Genomic DNA, 10,317 nt, shown 5'->3' with positions numbered 1-10,317 from the left:
ATGCGTAGTCCACGATAGTGGATGTGGTCCAGGTTCTTGTCTCCTACAAAAGTCTCCAAGATTGTGGGTTCAGGTTCTTTGTCCCATTGAAAGTCTTTTTTTTTTTTTTTTTAAGTCCCATTGAAAAGTCTTGGCTCTTGCCACTCATATGTTTCTCATCCCTTACTTTTGTCTCATGATGGTCTTGACGCATTCAAATGTCTCATCTATGAACCATGCCCTGTTATTGTGGTCACGGTTTGGTTTTTCCTTGCAGAAAAGTCTCTGAATATATAAATAGATAGACAATTATGTGCCTCTTTGGTTCAGTTTTGTAGCCTAAAAAGCACGTTAGCTAACTCAAAAAGTAAAATGGTGTGTTTGGTATTATATATATATATATATATATGTTAGTAATTTACATATTAAACGACACTTTTATAAATGCTAGTCAAATTCTCAGGTTTTTCGAAATTAAAGGTCCATACTACTTCGTTATATAGGAAACTAACAAATATTAAACATCAAAGAAATTATTGTACATATTTGAATCATTTATTTAATTGTTGTTTTATAATTTATTTAATTAAAATGTTAGTAAATAAATGTAGATGTCTTCGTTTTTTTTTTTTTTTCTTTTTTCACTAATGCCACAAGTCAATTAATTGTCCCCCAATCTTAATTTCAACTCATTTAGAGAAAAATCTTTGGTAATCTATGGTTACAATCTCATGTAAAGAGTTCTAATGTTAAAAAAAAAAAAAAAAACTCACATTATGTTTTCAACAAGTTGAGATGTTAATTTACTGTATGTTAAAATATAATAAAATTATACCCAAACTCACAACAGTTCAAAATAAGATTATTGTAAAGATATTGTGAGATTTTATTGTGTTTATGAAATTTCTTTAATAAAAAAAAACTAGTTATTTATTTATTATATTATTGATTTGACATTAATCACATTTATTCATATATTGATTTAGGCTCTGATCATTTTGTATTGAACAATCTCCATACTCTTTCACATTTGTGTTCATGATGGGTGATGTTTATTATACACACCCTAATATACTCCAGTTACACACACTCATAAAATACACTATTTTTCCCTCGATAGATCTACGAATCTGTGACCGCACATCACATGTCAAGATGGATACAAAAGGCTACAACCCATTGGAAAAGTATTGAGAGCTTCTTCTTGGAACTAGTAGAGAGTACAAGTTATTATGCGTAGTCCATGATAGTGGATGTGGTCCAGGTTCTTGTCTCCTGCAAAAGTCTCCAAGATTGTCGATCCAGGTTCTTTGTCCCATTGAAAGTATTTTTTTTTAAGTCCCATTGAAAAGTCTTGGCTCTTGCCACTCATATGTTTCTCATCCTTTCATTTTGTCTCATGATGGTCTTGACGCAATTCAAATGTCTCATCTATGAACCATGCCCTGTTATTGTGGTCACGGTTTTTGTTTTCCTTGCAGAAAATTCTCTGAATATATAAATAGATAGATAATTATCAATTATGTGCCTCTTTGGTTCAATTTTGTAGCCTAAAAAGCACGTTAGCTAACTCAAAAAGTAAAATGGTGTGGTTTGGTATTTTATACCATAACAATATTAAACATCAAAGAAATTACTGTACATATTTGAATCATTTATTTATTGTTGTTTTTATATTTATTTAATTAAAAATGTTAGTAAAATAAATGTAGATGTCTTTTTTTTTTTTTTTTTTTTCTTTTTTCACTAAAGCCACAAGTCATTAATTGTCCCCCAATCTTAATTTCAACTCATTTAGAGAAAAATCTTTGGTAATCTATGGTCACAATCTCATGTAAAGAGTTTCTACTGTTAAAAAAAAAAAAAAAACTCACATTATGTTTTTCAACAAGTTGAGATGTTAATTTACTGTATGTTAAAATATAATAAAATTATACCCCAAACTCACAACAGTTCAAAATAAGATTATTGTAAAGATATTGTGAGATTTTATTGTGTTTATGAAATTTCTCTAATAAAAAGAAAAACTAGTTATTTATTTATTATATTATTGATTTGACATTAATCACACTTATTCATATATTGATTTAGGCTCTGATCATTTTGTATTTAACAATCTCCATACTCTTTCACATTTGTGTTCATGACGGGTGATGTTTATTATACACACCCTAATATACTCCAGTTTACACCACACTCATAAAATACACTATTTTTCCCTCGATAGATCTATGAATCTGTGACCGCACACCCACATGTCAAGATGGACGCAAAAAGGCTACAGCCCATTGGAAAAGTATTGAGAGCTTCTTCTTGGAACTAGTAGAGAGTACAAGTTATTATGCGTAGTCCACGATAGTGGATGTGGTCCAGGTTCTTGTCTCCTACAAAAGTCTCCAAGATTGTGGGTTCAGGTTCTTTGTCCCATTGAAAGTCTTTTTTTTTTTTTTTTTTTAAGTCCCATTGAAAAGTCTTGGCTCTTGCCACTCATATGTTTCTCATCCTTACTTTTGTCTCATGATGGTCTTGACGCATTCAAATGTCTCATCTATGAACCATGCCCTGTTATTGTGGTCACGGTTTGGTTTTTCCTTGCAGAAAAGTCTCTGAATATATAAATAGATAGACAATTATGTGCCTCTTTGGTTCAGTTTTGTAGCCTAAAAGCACGTTAGCTAACTCAAAAAGTAAAATGGTGTGTTTGGTATTATATATATATATATATATATGTTAGTAATTTACATATTAAACGACACTTTTATAAATGCTAGTCAAATTCTCAGGTTTTTCGAAATTAAGGTCCATACTACCTTCGTTATATAGGAACCATAACAAATATTAAACATCAAAGAAATTATTGTACATATTTGAATCATTTATTTAATTGTTGTTTTATATTTATTTAATTAAAATGTTAGTAATAAATGTAGATGTCTTCGTTTTTTTTTTTTTTCTTTTTTCACTAATGCCACAAGTCAATAATTGTCCCCCAATCTTAATTTCAACTCATTTAGAGAAAAATCTTTGGTAATCTATGGTTACAATCTCATGTAAAGAGTTCTAATGTTAAAAAAAAAAAAAAAAACTCACATTATGTTTTCAACAAGTTGAGATGTTAATTTACTGTATGTTAAATATAATAAAATTATACCCCAAACTCACAACAGTTCAAAATAAGATTATTGTAAAGATATTGTGAGATTTTATTGTGTTATATGAAATTTCTTAATAAAAAAACTAGTTATTTATTTATTATATTATTGATTTGACATTAATCACATTTATTCATATATCGATTTAGGCTCTGATCATTTTGTATTGAACAATCTCATACTCTTTCACATTTGTGTTCATGATGGGTGATGTTTATTATACACACCTAATATACTCCAGTTTACACACACTCATAAAATACACTATTTTTTCCTCGATAGATCTACGAATCTGTGACCGCACATCACATGTCAGATGGATACAAAAAGGCTACAGCCCATTGGAAAGTATTGAGAGCTTCTTCTTGGAACTAGTAGAGAGTACAAGTTATTATGCGTAGTCCATGATAGTGGATGTGGTCCAGGTTCTTGTCTCCTGCAAAAGTCTCCAAGATTGTCGATCCAGGTTCTTTGTCCCATTGAAAGTATTTTTTTTTTAAGTCCCATTGAAAAGTCTTGGCTCTTGCCACTCATATGTTTCTCATCCTTTCATTTTGTCTCATGATGGTCTTGACGCATTCAAATGTCTCATCTATGAACATGCCTTGTTATTGTGGTCACGGTTTGGTTTTTCCTTGCAGAAAATTCTCTGAATATATAAATAGATAGATAATTATCAATTATGTGCCTCTTTGGTTCAATTTTGTAGCCTAAAAAGCACGTTAGCTAACTCAAAAGTAAAATGGTGTGTTTGGTATTTTATACCATAACAAATATTAAACATCAAAGAATTACTGTACATATTTAATCATTTACTTAATTGTTGTTTTATAATTTATTTAATTAAAAATGTTAGTAAATAAATGTAGATGTCTTTTTTTTTTCTTTTTTCACTAAAGCCACAATTCAATTAATTGTCCCCAATCTTAATTTCAACTCATTTAGTGAAAAATCTTTGGTAATCTATGGTCACATTCTCATGTAAGAGTTCTACTATTATAATAAGAAATCTCAGATTATGTTCTCAACAAGTTGAGATGTTAATTTACTGTATGTTAAATATAATAAAATTATACCCCAAACTCACAACAGTTCAAAATAAGATTATTGTAAAGATATTGTGAGATTTTATTGTGTTTATGAAATTTCTCTAATAAAAAGGAAAACTAGTTATTTATTTATTATATTATTGATTTGACATTAATCACATTTATTCATATATTGATTTAGGCTCTGATCATTTTGTATTGAACAATCTCCATACTCTTTCACATTTGTGTTCATGATGGGTGATGTTTATTATACACACCCTAATATACTCCAGTTTACACACACTCATAAATAATACTATTTTTCCCTCGATAGATCTATGAATCTGTGACGCACATCACATGTCAAGATGGATACAAAAAGGCTACGGCCATTGGAAAAGTATTGAGAGCTTTCTTGGAACTAGTAGAGAGAGTACAAGTTATTATGCGTAGTCCATGATAGTGGATGTGGTCCAGGTTCTTGTCTCCTGCAAAAGTCTCCAAGATTGTCGATCCAGGTTCTTTGTCCCATTGAAAGTATTTTTTTTTTAAGTCCCATGAAAAGTCTTGGCTCTTGCCACTCATATGTTTCTCATCCTTTCATTTTGTCTCATGATGGTCTTGACACATTCAAATGTCTCATCTATGAACCATGCCTTGTTATTGTGGTCACGGTTTGGTTTTTCTCTTGCAGAAATTCTCTGAATATTAAATAGATAGATAATTATCAATTATGTGCCTTTGGTTCAATTTTGTAGCCTAAAAAGCACGTTAGCTAACTCAAAAAGTAAAATGGTGTGTTTGGTATTTTATACCATACAAATATTAACATCAAGAAATTACTGTACATATTTGAATCATTTACTTAATTGTGTTTTATAATTTATTTAATTAAAAATGTTAGTAATAAATGTAGATGTCTTTTTTTTTTTTTTTTTTTTTTTCTTTTCACTAAAGCACAAGTCAATTAATTGTCCCCAATCTTAATTTCAACTCATTTAGTGAAAAATCTTTGGTAATCTATGGTCACAATCTCATGTAAGACTATTTAATCTACTCACATTATAAGAAATCTCACATTATGTTCTCAACAGTTGAGATGTTAATTTACTGTATGTTAAAATAATAAAATTATACCCAAACTCACAACAGTTCAAAATAAGATTATTGTAAGATATTGTGAGATTTTATTGTGCTTATGAAATTTCTCTAATAAAAAGGAAACTAGTTATTTATTTATTATATTATTGGTTTGACATTAATCACATTTATTGATATATTGATTTAGGCTCTGATCATTTTGTATTTAACAATCTCCATACTCTTTCACATTTGTGTTCATGATGGGTGATGTTTTATTATACACACCCTAATATACTCCAGTTTACACACACTCATAAAATACACTATTTTTCCCTCGATAGATCTACGAATCTGTGACCGCACATCACATGTCAAGATGGATACAAAAAGCTACGGCCCATTGGAAAAGTATTGAGAGGTTCTTCTTGAACTAGTAGAGAGTACAAGTTATTATGCGTAGTCCATGATAGTGGATATGGTCCAGGTTCTTGTCTCCTGCAAAGTCTCCAAGATTGTGGGTCCAGGTTCTTTGTCCCATTGAAAGTATTTTTTTTAAGTCCCATTGAAAAGTCTTGGCTCTTGCCACTCATATGTTTCTCATCCTTTCATTTTGTCTCATGATGGTCTTGACACATTGAAATGTCTCATCTATGAACCATGCCCCGTTATTGTGGTCACGGTTTGGTTTTTCCTTGCAGAAAAGTCTCTAAATATATAAATAGATAGACAATTATGTGCCTCTTTGGTTCAATTTTGTAGCCTAAAAAGCACGTTAGCTAACTCAAAAGTAAAATGGTGTGTTTGGTATTATATATATATATAATATATTAGTAATTTACATGTTAAACGACACTTATATGTGCTAGTCAAATTCTCAAGTTTTTCAAAATTAAAGGTTATACTACCTTCATTATAGAACATAACAAATATTTAACATCAAAGAAATTACTTTACATATTTGAATCATTTACTTAATTGGTTGTTTTATAATTTATTTAATTAAAAATGTTAGTAAATAAATGTAGATGTTTTTTTTTTTCTTTTTTCACTAAAGCCACAAGTCAATTAATAGTCCCCAATCTTAATTTTCAACTCATTTGGAGAAAAATCTTTGGTAATCTACTGTTACAAAAAAAAAGTAATAGGAAATTTTTTTGACTTCATATTATTTTATTTTTAACTAGAACAATAAGTCAATAATCAACCATATTATAGTTATTCACTATAGAAAGACACAACAATAATTACAAACTTAAGAACTACTATTTTTAGTACTTGAGGAGACATCTTCATTGTGATACTAATAATATAGAATCAAGACTAGGGTAACTTAATCCAGTATTGATCGTACTTAACTCAGTTCCACTATTCGACTCCAACACCTGTCCATGGTAAAATTGTTGTACCAAGGAGCTCCATTGGCAGTGGCAACATGGAATGATACCACTTCTGAATCAATATCTTGGTCGCTTCTTCTTGCTCTTGGAGCTCTAATGCGACTCTAGCTTTTCCATCACATCATTCATTGTGGGCCGTTGGATTCCATGATCACATATACAACTTTCTGCAAGTTCCATGTATACCTTTAAACACTCTGGCACTATCTTATTCATCAAATAAGGATCAATGATCTTGCTTATTGTTGCCCTCTATCAATGCATTTTTTAGCCAACTAGCCAAATTTCGCTGCTCTTCTTGGAGTTTTGGATTTAGTGCCTTCCGAGCACACAACACTTCAAACACACTACACAAATGAGTATACATCAGATTTCTCAGTCAATTGCTGGCGTCTTGCATAATCTGGATCAATACCCCAATGTCCCTTTTCTAGGGTACTAACAGCAGTGTTATCCAAACCCATTTTGGACAATCCGAAATCCGACACCTTGGACACCCATTTCTCGTCTAGTAGAATATTTGTTGTCTTAACATCACGGTGGATAATAGGATGCTTTGTACATGTGTGGAGGTAGTGCAAACCACGTGCTGCTCCTATGCATATTTGGAGCCTTTGTTTCCAAGTGAGGGGATCATTAGGTGTGTCATAGAGGTGGTGCCGTAGGGTACCATTTGTCATGTACTCATAAACAAGTATCATCTCACCTCATCTCACAATAACCAATGAGAGACACAAGGTGCACATGACGAAGCTGAGAAAGCATTTTGATCTCTGTCATAAACTCAAGAGCACCTTGTCGGACTCTTGTTTCATGCGCTTGATTGCCACCATCATATTACCTGGAGGACGAAATATTGTTTTATTATGTGTTTAAAACAATAAATATGATAATGAATGTGATTGATGGGATTTCAATAACTATAAGGACATATCAGTTTGTAAGTTTTATTTAATAAAACTTGCACTAACTCTAGCTAACACACTCTTATATTATTGTGTGTAAACAAAATATTTATGACCTATGTCTAGTTTCTATAATATTTTGGAACTATAAGATGCAAAGACTTGTCCTAAGATAGTATCACTATCTTAATTATATGCAGTTATAAATCCCGGTTTATTGCAATTAGGAAAAATTCAAGAAAAAAATAAAACTAAAAAATAAAAAGATAATCATGGTATTATACATTACCTTGCTCAATCAGACCTTATAAACATTTCCAAAGCCACCTACACCGATAATTAGATCTTCATTGAAGTTGTTGGTTGCTGTTTTGATTTCATCTAGTCTGATAGCGGCATAGTTCTCAGGCAGTGATGAAGCTGTTCTCCTTGAGAAGTCTCTTTTGTAGGGATCTGGCCTAGACCACCGCCACACTTTGCTAGTGGATGGTAAGAACCACAGTGCTTGGTCTTCTTCAGTATACAGAGAACCATGCAACAAACTAGAGTGAGCACGACTAATAAGCCAAAACACTTCAATGGCAATGACTGCTGTTGTCTTCTTTGACTTGGACTCGTTGGATGCCCCAGAAGGTTGTTGATCAAGCAATGGAGCTGCAATATTGGCTCCGGCAAGATTGTTGTCTGAGTCACTCAATTTGAATACTTCACGCCGTTTAAAATGGCATCGATCAATTGAGGCATCTAATCTAGAGTGTAGATCAATGGAAAGCAGATGTGTTTCATTACCCTTGTTTTTTTATCATTACTACGTAGTCCTTGTAGTAAGGCGTATCGTTGTCGTCAGTCCACAACAGTACATCTGCTCTTTCTTCAGCCAACTGATTCCCAAAATTATCCACTGTCAGACTTGTTCTCAACACACAAGTCTCATATGTACACATATGCCCACTTGAACCTGAGTAATTTCCACTCGAAGAAGACATCTATTACCAACTTCCTATGAATCAAAGCTACCATCAACAACTTGAAACCCCAGCTCAGAACCATAAAGCAGAAATGTCATACCTGGTGATGATCTATCTTCGAATATTCAATGCCTCAAGACAACCCAAAGTCAGAACCTCACCCACGAAACCACGATCAGGAAAATCAAAACCCCAGCTCAGTTACAGGGATTTTCGTGTTCCTAGGGCTCGCGAGGGAAAGAGAGTGAGAAGAGAGTGAGTTTGTGTTGTTTGATCCGTGATATGTTCTAATTTGGAATTAAAACGTGTTTGTCTAACGTTTGGGGGTGAGGTGGGCAACGGGGGAGTAACGGATTGAAGTTCAGGTGAGCAAAGTGATAAGTTTTGAACCACGGGTAGGCAAAGTGAAAATGGGCCAAACCTCAGGTGGGTTTACTGTAATTATCCCAAAAACTTACTTTGATTATTTTATTAGAAAATAAAAGGTTAAAATTTAACAAGACAATAGACAAGTATACACATATGCTGGAAATGAAAGAATGAGCCTTGACAATGGTTCCTAAGTACATGAATAATAAGAGCTTATAGAAACATAATTCCCAAACAAATCAAAAGGCTGTGATCCCTCTAAAATTTCAACAACAATCCATGAATCCTTTGCTGAAGTACAAAGGTGAGCATGATTTATCCCAAAAAGAAAAAGAAAGGTAAGCATCTTTTAATACCATAATCTACATCTAAAATACACTACCACTTTAATAAGATTTTCTCTCTTTCCTTTGAGATTGAAACTTTGAATGAATTGGAATTATTAAAATCAGGGAAAGTCAAGACCCTCACCGTCCCATATATTTGATCAATTTGGTATCCTTTGGTTTCTTTTTCTTATTCCCTTCCAATGCATAGATTATCAAATTTGATATTGGGCTTGGTCTTTTACTCGGCTTGGTTTCTTATACAGTTTGGGTTTTTTTTTTTTTTTTTTTTTTCTTTCGCTGGCAACCTGTAAAGGTGGAACAATGATGGAGGAGCAATGGTGGAGAAGACAGAGAGAGAGAGAAACAAAGAGAGAGATAAACGTAGAAAGAGAGTCAGACGTTAAACATTTTTGGGTTTAGAGATAGGTTTAAAATGTAATAAATAAGGGTAATTAATGAGATCCTAATAAGAATATTTGTAATAATAATGGTCTTTTTTTAATCGTTAGAACTACTTAAATCCAACAGTTCAAAAAATGTGTAACTTTAAAGAGTTACACCAAAGTGTAATTTAGACCTGTAAGGACTCAATTTGAATTGAGTGTTGGGTTTTCAGCCCAACAAGCCCAAACAATACATTTATAGAGAGTGGGCTGACAGGCTTAGGTGCTGGCCGTTGATCACCATGCCCAAACTTCTTTTTAAAAATGGCTAAGTGTTTTCTTACAAATGAGGGAATGCTCCTCGGCCTGTGGCCGAGAAGACCTTTCTCTTTCCCCCCCCCCCTTTTGGCTTTACTAGCCCTTCTTTTATAGTTTTAATCTTCCTATCTTTTGCTTCCATCTGTTGATTGTCTATTCGCCTTTTTCTCTGGTCGTCCATCCCATCAGAGACTTTATCGATACTCAAGTGGCTCACTCTGACCAACGTTATCCTGCCAAGGGGTTACCTCTCCATTAATGCGGCCAGGGGGGTTAGTTGAGTGCATTAAATGCGAGAGTGACAGCTTACTTTGGGGTTAGCCACTCCCTGAAATCACTCTTGTCAGGCCGAGGACAAGGTATCCTCGGCGTGGATTCAAGAGAATAGGCTTCCCCCCTTCTC

General features: G+C 32.9%; 1 pseudogene; it reads right to left on the bottom strand.

Moving 5' to 3' along the window:
• Nucleotides 1–6,735: 6,735 nt before the first annotated feature.
• LOC112008366 (receptor-like protein kinase FERONIA) lies at nt 6,736–8,409 on the bottom strand (annotated as a pseudogene).
• Between the last annotated feature and the right edge of the window lie 1,908 nt (nt 8,410–10,317).

This window comes from Quercus suber, unplaced genomic scaffold (genome assembly GCF_002906115.3).
Source record: "Quercus suber isolate HL8 unplaced genomic scaffold, Cork oak 2.0 scaffold_368, whole genome shotgun sequence".
Classification (NCBI taxonomy): Eukaryota; Viridiplantae; Streptophyta; class Magnoliopsida; order Fagales; family Fagaceae; genus Quercus; species Quercus suber.
The sequence above is the reverse complement of the archived record's forward strand: the minus strand, read 5'-3'. Positions and strand labels throughout refer to the sequence as shown.